The sequence below is a fragment of the Apium graveolens genome, chromosome 1, assembly GCF_009905375.1.
Source record: "Apium graveolens cultivar Ventura chromosome 1, ASM990537v1, whole genome shotgun sequence".
Classification (NCBI taxonomy): Eukaryota; Viridiplantae; Streptophyta; class Magnoliopsida; order Apiales; family Apiaceae; genus Apium; species Apium graveolens.
Window position 1 is genome coordinate 132029880 of NC_133647.1, and position 13985 is coordinate 132043864.

The window sequence follows — 13985 nt, forward strand, 5'->3', positions numbered from 1 at the left end:
GAAACCTTGGTTAAGGACTTTAAATGACTAATTGGGGTATGAAACAATTATGTTAAGTGGATTAGGCAGTTGGTAAGGTACTCGCAAAAGAATCGCTTTAAAATTCTTAATGGTTAATTTATAAAAAAATGGTGGAGCCGAGGGTACTCGAGCGACTTAAGTGAATCGTTAAGCGCAAAAGCGAGCGTTAGATTCTAGTTGGTTAAAGTATAGATTCTTAAGCGACTTTGGTTTAATTCCGGCTTATGTTGTTGTTCATAGGTTACCGGACCCACTCTAAGCTTAAGTCTACCCCAGAACACTCAGGCAAGTTTTCTACCCGTTATACTATTATTGTGATGTATACATATGTATATGCATTATCTTGTGATAGATGCATGATGGTTAATTAGCAAATCTTGCGATATATTGGAGCATGTGATATGGTATATATGCATGTCTGTTTCGTAATCTTGATATATATTTGTTGATTCAATTGCTTATAAGTTGCATAATACCTATGCTAGAGATAAGCAGTAGTTGCGTATGCCCTTAGTATAGGGGACCCAAAGGTGAACATTTTCTAAAATCGGGAGTCGATGTTCCCGAGTATAATATATATATATATATATATATATATCTATATATATATATAGATATAGTTTTCAAAACTATTAATCGAATAAGGTTTATTCGATAACTTTATTTTAATTAATGAATATTAGTTTGAATATTCATTCGAGGACCTATGACTCCGTTTATTTTATTTAATGAATATTATTTTGAATATTCATTCGAGGACATATGACTCCGTTTATTTTATGTAATGAATATTATTTTGAATATTCATTCGAGGACTTATGACTCCGTTTATTTTATTTAATAAATATTATTTTGAATATTCATTCGAGGACTTATGACTCCGCTTATTTATTAAATAATATTCTTTATTTTATTAAAGAATAATGTTTCGATAATCAAACTCATTTTCGATTATTCAAATAAAGATCATACTTTCGTATAAGTATATCTTTGGTTATTTATTATTCATTTCAAGTATGAGTTTTAAAACTTTTACTTCAATTATTTTTATAAGGATTATCCATATGGGAATATTATTTAAATAATAATATTCAGATATTTTCTAATATATTGGGACTGATTTATTTTATTAAATTAGCATTACTCCAAACATTCTTAAAAATATTTTTGAGTCTTCAAAATGATTTTTAAAAGTTAGAGCGGATCCCCAAAACTCATTTTTATATTTAAGATCTTCCTTTCAAGGGGATTTAAATACTCGCTCAAAACCTGAGGGATCCGGCTCTGTGGTTTATTTTATATTCACAACGTGGTTGCTGTTTTGAGACAACAATTTGATTACTTGCCCAATGTTCGGGAAGTAAGTCCATCTGATTGAGTCGACATAAGCGACAGGCCGGGGTACGGTCTATGAAGGTGTAAGAGGCTGGGTGACAGTCCATCCACGCGTGAGTGGCCGGGTAACGGTCTAGCGTGAGGTCCGAATGCGGCCAGGGTGATGACCGGCGAGGAATTCATCCATCTACAGTAGAAAAGGTTACTTATTGGTATCTTTGCCTGATCAGCAAGATATCGGGTTTATGCCAAAATTCTTTTACTTTCCAAAATTTATTGGATGTTACAAACTCTGTTCATACTTTACATGACAGAGGTTTTCAGGAAATGTATGAGAGATATATATGGATATATATATATCGTGACTTAATGAAGTATCTCGTAACTTCATTTCTTTTGAATGATATTATAAAGATTGAATCTATTCAAATCTTGTCTTGTAGTCTCATCTATGTGATGAACTTTTGAAACTAATTATAACTTGAACGGTGGTAGTTCAAGTAGTATTCGAAAAAGATATAAGTATATTAGAGTATCTTTTAACTTCATCTTTTAAACTTATATCTAGTAAATGATTATCTTATGCATGTCAAAGATTTTTAGAAAAACGTTGAGACAAGGTTAGATATATGAGATCACCTTGCAACGATATTTTTATACAGTAATAAACTGGAACTCTGTATTTATTATGCATGGAAGAGGACTTCCAAGATTTTGAAAAGTATATGTATATATATACTGAATATTTTGCGACTTGGTCGCGTTAAGAGATCAAACTTGGTTCATTTCTTCTTGACCAAGACTTTCATGAGTACTATGAGAATGCTCATATATTGTTAATTATTATACATATTATTTCGGTGGGCTTGTTGCTCACCCTTGCTTTCTTCTTTCATCACACAACAACAGATAGAAAGGATGAACAGGACCAAGCTCCCAATTCGCAAGCGGTTAGGAAACATTCCGCAGTTTCCTGTAGGCGTTGATGCCGTTGTAGCTGAGGTAAGAACTACCAATAGGCTAGGCTTTCAACTTTTGTTGTACCAGACTTATGTATATTTATGAATTGTAATAATGGCAAAGAATATATAAATTTATTCAGAAACCCTTTTAAGGTGAAATGGTTTATAATTGTGGAATAAAATGACTTGTGTTATTTTTGGTATTCATCTCTGAGACTATAACTTGTGGTGTGTGTGTATATTGTGGGGTCACAGTACGCAGTAGTTGGTTGACTGTTAAGATTAAGTATTGATAAGGGAAATGGAACTCGTGACAACCTGGATCCCCGACCCCGGATTTGGGGGTGTTACATTCCATTTCCCTTAATAACACTTAATCTTAATAAACAACTAACTACTGAGTACTGTGACCCCACAATATACACACCAAAAGTTATAGTCTCAGAGATGAATACCAAAAATAACACAAGTCATTTTATTCCACAATTATAAGTCATTACACCTCAAAAGGGTTTCTGAATAAATTTATATATTCTTTGCCATTATTACAATTCATAAATATACATAAGTCTGGTACATCAACAGTTGAAACCCTAGCCTATTGGTAGATCCTACCTCAGCTACAGGGGCATCAATGCCTACAGGAAACTGCAGAACATTTCCTATCCGCTTGCGAATTGGGAGCTTGGTCCTGTTCATCTTGTCTATCTGTTGTTGTGTGATGAAAGAAGAAAGCAAGGGTGAGCAACAAGCCCACCGAAATAATATGTATAATACTTTACAATATATGAGCATTCTTATAGTACTCATGAAAGTCTTGGTCAGGCAAAAATGAACCAAGTTTGATATCTTAACGCGACCAAGTCACAAAATAATCAGTATATATGTATATATACTTTTCAAAATCTTTGAAATCCTCTTCTATGCATAATATACACAGAGTTCCGCTCTATAACTGTATAAATATATCGTTGCAAGGTGATCTCATATATCTAACTTTGTCTCAACATTTTTCTGAAAATCTTTGTCATACATAAGATAATCATTTTATTAGATATAAGTTAAAAAGATGAAGTTACAAGATACTCCAATATACTTATATCTTTTATGAATACTACTTGAACTACCACCGTTCAAGGTATAATCAGTTTCAAAAGTTCATCACATAGATAAGACTATGAGATAAGACTACGAGATAAGACTTGAATAGATTCAATCTTTGAAATATCATTTAAAGAAATGAAGTTACTAGATACTTCATTAATTTCCGATATATATATACACCTATATATATATCTCATACATTTCTTGAAACCCTATGTTATGAAAAGTATAAACAAAGTTATAATACCCAATGAATTTGGAATGAAGAAAATTTTGGCATAAACCCGATATCTTGCTGATCATGCAAAGATACCAATAAGTAACCTTTTCTACTGTAGATGGATGAATTCCTCGCCGGTCATCACCCAGGCCGCATTAGGACATCGCGCTAGACCGTTACCCGGCCACTCACGCGTGGATGGACTGTCACCCAGCCTCTTACACCTTCATAGACCGTACCCCAGCCTGTCGCTTATGCTGACTCAATTAGATGGACTTTCTTCCCGAACGTTGGGTAAGTAATCAAATTGTTTTCTCAAAATAGCAACCTCGTTGCGAATATAAAATACACCATAGAGCCGGATCCCTCAGATTTTTGAGCGAGTATTCAAGTCCCCTTCGAAAGGAAGATCTTAACTTTGAAAACGAGTTTTGGGATTCGCTCTAACTTTTAAAATCATTTTGAAGACTCGAAAACATTTTTAAGAATGTTTGGAGTAATGCTGATTTAATAAAGTAAATCAGTCCCAATATGTTGGAAAATATCTGAATATTATTATTTAAATAATATTCCCATAAAGGATAATCTTTATAAAAATAAATGAAGTAGAAGTTTTAAAAACTCATACTTGAAACGAATAATAATAACAAAGATATACTTATACGAAAGTACGATCTTTATTTGAATAATCGAAAATAAGTTTGATTATTATTCAAAACTATCAAATATACCTTATTCTATTAATAGTTATAGAAAACTATATATATATATATTATACTCGGGAACATCGACTCCCGATTTAGAAAAATGTTCACCTTTGGGTCCCCTATACTAAGGGTATACGCGACTTCTGATTATCTCTAGCATAGGTATTATGCAGTTTATAAGCATTTGAATTGATAATAGAATATCAAGATTTCACAACATGCATATATATACCATATCAACATGCTCCAATATATCGCAAGATTTGCTAATAACAGTCATGCACTTATCTCAAGATAATGCATCGATATATTTACATCACAACAACAGTATAACGGGGTAGAAAACTTGCCTAAGCGTTCCAGGGTAGACTTAAGCTTAGAGTGGGTCCGGTAACCTATGAACAACAATATAAGTCGGAATTAGACCACGGTGGTTTAAGAAACTAGTCAACACTCACTCATACCCTAACGGTCGCTTATACGCTTAACAATTTGCGTTAATCGTTTGCGTAACCTCGACTCCACCAATTTTAATAAATTAACCGTTACGAATTTTAAGGCGAATCTTTCACGAGTACTTTACCAATTGTCTAGCTCACCTTACATACTTGTTTCGTAATCCAATTAGTCTTTTAAGGGCCTTAAACAAGGTTTCAAATTTAAGCGAGGGGTAAGGGTTTGTTCGCGAAACACCGTAACTTAAAACGGTCATTTCTTCTAAACCGTACATCGGATCTAAGCGAGCCACATATCAAAATGAAGCTTGAATCATAAACTATCTAAGAATGATAATGGTTAGTTCATGGCAGTGAGTGTTCGGGTGCAAAAGTTATGCACAAAACAGTCTAAGGAAAATTGGGCATTACGACGACTATAACTTAGCGATTCCCAAATTTTATTATAAGACCACAACCATACCAAACGAACCCAAAAATCAACATACTACATTATAACATTCCAAACAGACCCTCAACTTCATCATACACCAAACCAAGTTCCTCAAAATCATCCATTTACATAATAACTCATAATTTTCATTTAAAGTTCATAACTACTCTAAAATCATACAAACATCCATGAACTCTTAAAGAAAAAGTTTAAAACTCATGGTATGGCTTAAACTGTTGGGTATAATTCTAACTACACAGCAACAATGGGCAGTTATATATATAATAACAAGAACATGACAAATAACCAACTAACGAAATAAAACACGAAGGCAATAACAAACTATAAAGACTGTAATTGATAAAGAAAGTAAAGAAAACTTATCTCTTATCGCTTTCCAAATTCTGATAAGAAGAAGAACACAACAGCTGAGTCGCCAAACCCTTCAAGAGGACTTGACTGTTCTGGAAGAGATTATTGCCCCCCACTTAAGCTGTGATGGAATGCAGCAATATCGCTTCCAGGATAAAACATCACAGATCAATCTGGCCACAGAACCAACAATGATCAACGGCGACTCGCACCTCAGTTTGCCCAAAAAACCTATACAACTCATATATGTTTGCGAGATAGGCACCGAGACTTGTGTCCTTTTAATCTCAAGTATACCTCTCAATATATAGGCATCTCAAGTTGCTCTTCTTCTATTTTACTTGATGTGGTACACCAAGTAACAAAATAGGAAAAAGTAAACAAAATGGGTTTTCCTTATTATTTATATTATATCCTGATTAATTAAAATTAATATTACAAAATATATTCAGAGTATGATTAAAATAATCCTTACTCAATATATTTTATATTAATAAATAAATAATCAATATAAATAATTAAACTTGTAATAGAAAAGAAAAATATAAGAGTTCCCACTAGCACTAGGCCACACAAGCATTCCACTTATGCTAGTAGTTGTAAACAACGCTAACACAAGATGCTATATAAACTCAATATCTTTCTTTTACAATACCATTGTGGGACAAAATCCCCATAACCCATTTCAAACAAGCAACTTTGTCTCAATATATTCATGGATTCCACTAAGAAAATGTCTTAGATCCAAATATGAAAGTTTAAGTCCTCATGTCAAGGAACAACCTCCAAGTGTTAGTTTCCGGAAACCATATCAAGAACATATATAAAATATGCCTCAAACTTTCCATTTTCTAACAATCCCCCACAAATCCATAATTAAATTGCATACCAGATTTTATCATGACTTGCTTTTCAGAGTCGGTACCCTCCCGGGTTTGAACCCTCCTAAGTCCTCTACTTCGATGGCTACCGGATACAGATGGAATGTTTCACCTTGAATCTTTATCCGTTGGGTGTAACCACACTCCATAGACGACGACAAGTCAAAGGCTATTGTGCCAATCTACGGCTTTGAGACATTAATGGTCATGTCTCGATCCTATTCATCGAATGTTTCGAGGAATAACACTTTCCTGTAATTGTGACCACACAATTATATTCGCTTAGCTGGGCATCTCCAGAGATGTACTGCTATCATCTCGTCAAACGACTTGACCCCATTCAGAGTTCAAATAACTCTTGCTAACTAGCAGTTCAAGTACCTCTTAAGGTTAATAGGGAATAGACTCAGATACATAAGTATCTAAATGTATATGGTAGAGGTACTACTAATTCATCCTTACAACTTGTTATTACCATATTGAATACACTTCGAGGGATCTCCTCTCAGGTGTATTGGGTTCCCGCTGTTGATGAATTATGATGGGTTACCAGTCCCATCCCCAACCCCGACTTAAGGACTATAGCATGCTCAATCCCTTTAGTCAGCGGATCAGCTATATTGTCCTGAGTTCCTATGAACTCTATAGCAATAATCCTATCAGACACAAGACCCCTTATAGACTTTAGTCTAACTTGGATGTGTCCCTTTGTTTTAGCATTATACTTTACACTTCTGACTTTGTCGATAGTTGTACGGCTATCACAATGAACAGAAATGGCAGGAAGCGGCTTGCTTACTACAAGTAACATACTCATGAGTCCATGTAACAATTCAGCCTCCGTCCCCGTGGCATCAAGTGCACACAACTCAGCCTCAAAAGTAGACCGAGTAATCAAAGTCTGTCTAGAAGACTTTCAGGACACTGCTCCACCCGCAAGGGTAAACACATATCCAGTCACTCCATTGGAACCAAATTTCTTAGCTATCCAACTTGCATCACTGTACCCCTCGAGTACCCCCGGAAATCTCCGGTAATGCAAGCCAAGGGAAATAGTTCCCTTCAGATATCTAAGAACTCTATCCAGTGCCTCCCAATGAGTCTTGTTTGGACAGCTTGTATATCTAGCCAACTTAGACACAGAATAAGAAATATCTGGCCTAGTCACATTAGCAAGATATTGCAAACTCCCAATAATCTAAGAATACCTTAACTGAGACTCAGGAACTCCTGAACTATTCTTGACTAAGGCAACTTTTGAATCATATGGTGTACTAGCGATTCTACAATTTGAATAACCATACTTCTCAAGTATAGATTTCTCTATATAATGAGACTGTGACAAAGTTATTCCATCAGTTGACTGAGTCAACTTGATCCCAAGAATCACACTAACTTCACCCATATCCTTCATCTCAAAGTGTATCTTCAAGAAACTCTTTGTCTCGTTAATAATCTCAATATTGGTTCCAAACAACAAGATATCATCTACATACAAGCACACGATCACACAATCATTACCTCTAACCTTATAGTAGACACACTTGTCACTTTTATTAACAAAAAAAAATTCAAAGTCTAAAACAGTTTAATCAAACTTTTTATGTTAGTCTATAGGTGCTTGTTTAAGGCCATAGATGGACTTGACTAGTCTACATACTTTCCTCTCATTACCAGAAGCAACAAATCCCTCAGGTTGATCCATATAAATCTCTTCTTCAAGGTCACCATGAAGAAAAGTTGTCTTTACATCCATTTGATAGATGGTAAGACCATGTACAGAAGCCAATGCAATAAGCATTCTGATTGTTGTCATTCGGGCAACTAGAGAATATGTATCAAAATAATCAATGCCTTCCATTTGCCTAAAGCCCTTAGCAACTAGCCTAGCCTTGTACTTATTTATTGAGCCATCAGGGTTTAGCTTCCTCTTGAAGATCCATTTACATCCAATAGTAGAACACCCTGGAGGGAGATCAACTAACTCCCATGTTCCGTTTGAAACAATTGAGTCAATTTCACTTTTTACAGCGCCTTTCCAATGCCTTGACTCCAAAGAATCCTTGGCTTGACGGAAAGTTAAAGGCTCATCCTCGACATTGTAAGTGATAAAGTCACTTCTAAAGTCCTTGACTACCTTTGCACGCTTACTCCTTCTAGGTTCCTCTAATTTGTTAGGAGTAGAGCTACTACCAGGATCCACCCCCATATTTGTCATCTTTTCCACATGATCAGGAATAGAACTTGATGTGTGAGTGGGATCATCCTCAGAACTACCCAAAGATATACCAGTCTTCATTGGGAATACTTCCTTAAAGAAAGTTGCATCATGAAACTCGACTATCATATTTGCCATAATACCATCTATGTCAGATTTTAATACAAAAAATCTCATAGCAGTTATGGTTTCAAGATAGCCCAGAAAGATACAATCAACAGTTTTCAGACCCAGTTTCTTTCTCTTGTGTTCAGGGAAAAGCACCTTAGCAAGGCACCCCCACACACAAAGATAACTCAAACTTGTCCTACGCTTTCTCCATAATTCATATGGTGTCTTGTCCATATATTTCAGAGGGACTCTATTCAGAATATGGCAAGCCGTATTCAGAGCCTCTCCCCACATGTACTTAGGCAACCCAGAATTAATTAGCATACTGTTAATCATGTCTTTAAAAGTTCTGTTCTTTCGTTCTGCCACCCATTAGATTCAGGTGTGTATGGTGGAGTAACCTCATGAACTATACCATTGTTTGCGCAAAATTCATTAAACAAGGTACTCATATACTGACCACCTCTATCAGACCTCAAACGTTTAAGTATTTTGTCAGTTTGTGTTTCAGCTTCATTTTTTTTATACATAATGAATATATCTACTGCTTCATCCTTATATTTAAGCAAATAAACATAACAATATCTACTACAATCATCTATAAAGGTAATGAAATATCTACACCGATCCTTGGTCAACACACCACCAAACTCACATATGTCTGAGTGCACTAAATCTAACAAGTCGGAATCCCTAACAACATTATGAAAAGGTTTCCTTGTTTGTTTAGCAGTTACACACACTTGACACTTAGATTTCTTATCAATGGCGTACTTTGGAATCAACTCTAAATTCAACATATTCTTTAGAGCACCAAGATTTAAATGACTAAGTCGTAACTGCCACAAATCAGATGATTCTACACAATTAACAGAAGGTGCAACACTATCATTAATAAAACCACCCAAAACGGGTTCAACATTTATTAAAAACAAACCATCAGACAAGTAACCCTTGCCAAATAATGTAGCAGTATGAGTAATAACTATTTTATTACATTTTAAAGAAAGTTCAAAGCCGTTCTTAACTAAACAACTTCCACTTATAATATTTCTATGAATAGAGGGAACATGATGCACTCTAGTGAGAGATAGAATTCGCCCAGAAGCAAACTTCAAGTCCACGTTTCCTATTCCAAGCACTTGTGCAGCACTAGCATTCCCCATCGTCACTGTCACTCCATGACTGTTGATAAGATACAAACAAGCTAATATCAGCACAAATATGTACATTAGCTCCAGTATCAATCAACCACTCACGTGACAGATAAGTGGAAAGTAGTACAGGGTGGTAAGTAACATACCAGTCATCGGTTCCAGAGGCAACAACCTCACCAATGACCATGTTAGCTACTGGCCCACTCGTGGTTCCAAGTCCAAGCACAGTATTTGCTTGAGCTACCACTCCAGCTTTCTTAGCAATCTTACTTGGACAGTCCTTGTTCCAATGACCAACCTGTCCACAAGACCAACATGGTTTGTTCGCCTTTGGTTTCTTAGCCTTATTCTTGTCAGGTTTAGTGTTAGCCTTCTTAGTGACTACCTTTCTTTTCTGTCCTACAGTCACTACATTCACCTTCGAGCTCCCATATTCCACATGCAACACATGTCCCTATTTGGACTTGTGCTGCTCCCGTACTGAGATGTCCAACATCAAGTTAGTCCATGTGATCTCTCCTTTCTGTCTTTTCAGGGAGAGAGCAAACTCTTCCCAAGACTTAGGGAGCTTTTCAATCACAGACATCACTTGAAACTTCTCAAGCAAGACCATACCGGACTCACCCAAATCATGAACTAACATCTCAAACTCATAAACCTGTTCAGTCATGGATTTTCCATCCACCAGCTTAAAATTAAGAAACCTAGCCACATAATACTTCTCAAATCCTTGAGAATCAGTATTATGGGTTTGGTCCAGCTTTTCCCATAAGACTTTAGCAGTACAGGAATCTGATGAATAAACATAAAACAAGGTGTTCTCCAAGGCTGCCAAAATGGCTGCCCTAACCACCCCATCCTTCTCAGCCCATAAAGCATAAACCTTAATAGATTCAGCTTTCTCTTGATCCAACCCAGGAGGATCATACTGTACCACTAACAATAGACCCTTAACCGTTAACTAGAGCTTCGTCTTTTTCTGCCAAAGAGAAAAAGAAGCTCCACCACTAAATTTATTAGGCATACCCGATAAATCAATTGGATGGGGAAAACGATACATGGTCTAGTCAATGGTAGTAGTACCACCAGAACCAAAACCAGTCTCAACAATTTTAGGAACATCAGCAGTTTCGTTAACCATCTTGCTAATTAATATATAACACAGATAATCTCTTCAAGATTGTTGGGTATAATTCTAACTACATAGCAACAATGGGCAGTTATATATATAATAACAAGAACATGGCAAATAACCAACTAACGAAATAAAACACGAAGGCAATAACAAACTATAAAGACTGTAATTGACAAAGAAAGTAAAGAAAACTTATCTCTTATCGCTTTCCAAATTCTGATAAGAAGAAGAACACAACAGCTGAGTCGCCAAATCCTTTAAGAGGACTTGACTGTTCTTGAAGAGATTATTGCCCCCCACTTAAGCTGTGATGGAATGCAGCAATATCGCTTCCAGGATAAAACAACACAGATCAATCTGGCCACAGAACCAACAATGATTAACGGCGACTCGCACCTCAGTTTGCCCAAAAAACCTATGCAACTCATATATGTTTGCGAGATAGGCACCGAGACTTGTGTCCTTTTAATCTCAAGTATACCTCTCAATATATAGGCATCTCAAGTTGCTCTTCTTCTATTTTACTCGATGTGGTACACCAAGTAACAAAACAGAAAAAGTAAACAAAATGGGTTTTTCTTATTATTTATATTATATCCTGATTAATTAAAATTAATATTACAAAATATATTCAGAGTATGATTAAAATAATCCTTACTCAATATATTTTATATTTTAATTAAATAATCAATATAAATAATTAAACTTGTAATAGAAAAGAAAAATATAAGAGTTCCCACTAGCACTAGGCCACACAAGCATTCCACTTATGCTAGTAGTTGTAAACAAAACTAACACAAGATGCTATATAAACTCAATATCTTTCTTTTACAATACCAATGTGGGACAAAATCCCCATAACCCATTTCAAACAAGCAACTTTGTCTCAATATATTCATGGATTCCACTAAGAAAATATCTTAGATCCAGATATGAAAGTTTAAGTCCTCATGTCAAGGAACAACCTCCAAGTGTTAGTTTCCGGAAATCATATCAAGAACATATATAAAATATGCCTCAAACTTTCTATTTTCTAACATAAACACAAAGAGGGGAAGCGGTTATACCTTCCTTGGAGAGTGGGTAATGCTTAACAAACCTTAGATGATCCTTAACTAGCCTTATAATGATTAAAACCTCAAAACAAAATCAAGAACACAAAGTTAATTCTTGAAACACTATTCCCTGAACTGTAAAATGTTAAAAACGTTATGGAAATCAAGAAGGTGAGGATAGTGATTACCCTAATTGTGTAGAGATTCTCGAGGGCTTCAATTTGGTAGCTAGAACGCGCCAAACGACCAAGGGAAACTCAAGATACAAGCTTTTATTTCTCCTACATTTTTACTCTCTTTTCCTCTCGGGTTTTTCATGAAAAAAGGATGAAGTAGTCTTTGGCTTGCTTTGTTGATTTTGAATAATGTGTCCAAAGGTGTGGTTTGATAATATCTATACTAATCCACTTGTTTAAAGTGATTACATCATCTTAGTGACATCATTCCCTTGCCAAGTGTTGGCTAATTGTGGTGGATGGTATCTTAAGTTCTTAACCACTTGTTTTAGCTTTTCTTGGAAGCTTTCTCCCCATACTACTTGCATGCATTCGTCCTTGATCGTTAACTTATTTTACGGCTCGTTTATCGCTCAATATCGTTGATCGTTTGAGGGAATATATCCGTGATTTTATTACTTGGGTTCCTCTAACCTTTCTCAATATTTTATATTCCTTTTATGATCCTCTCTTATAATCCTTGAATTTAAATCCTTTGAATCATGTTACCTTATACTCAATTCCTTCGGTATCTGGTGAATTTTCGGAAAAAATCAAAGTATTCGAATTTGGATTCTGACGATCTTTATATACATTTATATACCATATGGAGTACTAATAAGATCTCAGAATATCAATAAAAGAACTCCTACATAGTGTGGCGTGAAAATTTTTCTTAATTAGCATAATCAGCAAAATCACTATTCATAAGGATTACAAAAAGTCCAAAATTTTTGGGGTTATTACAAAATCTCCATTTAGAAAGGCACTCTTGACATCTATTTGATAGACTTTGAAATTGGCATGGGCTGCATAGGCTAGGAAAATTCTAATGGCTTCAAGTCTTGTAACAGGAGCAAAAGTATCATCAAAATGTATTCCTTCTCATTGACAATAGCCCTTAGCAACCAATCTAGCTTTATTCCTGACTAGTATGCCATTTTCATCCATCTTGTTTCTGAATACCCACTTGGTGTCAATAGGATTCTTTTCTTTAGGCTTCGGTACCAGCTTCCAAACTTATTCCTTTCAAATTGGTTTAGCTCCACTTGTATAGATAAGACCCAATCAAGATCCAACTGAGCTTCTTCTACCTTTTTAGGTTCGTCCTGAGATAGAAAGCCGCTGTACAGACATTCTTCTTGAGTTGATTTTCTTGTTTGCACCCTTGAAGATGCATCACCAATAATTAGTTCAAAAGGATGATCTCTAGTCCATTTCCTCTATTGTGGTAGATTAGCTCTAGATGAAGAGGCCTCGTAGTTGTCTTGATGTGTGACTGAGTTTTGATTGGAAGAAACTCCCCCTGAGTTTGTGGATCTTTGACTTGAAGTTGGGTTTATTTCTGCTTGTGATCTATATTGACTTTCAACTCTATTGATGGGTCAATGGATGTTGATATTTCACTTTCGAAGGATGATGCAGATTGTCTTTTGATGGATGATACACTTGGTCTTTTGACGGATGATGAGTTATGTGCTTCATTAGTTGTAGATTTTTCTGCATTATCTTTGAACATGATTTCTTGATCATTTTCATCATCGCTATCATCACAAATCATCTCAACATTATCAAATTTGAGGCTTTCATGGAAATCTCCATCT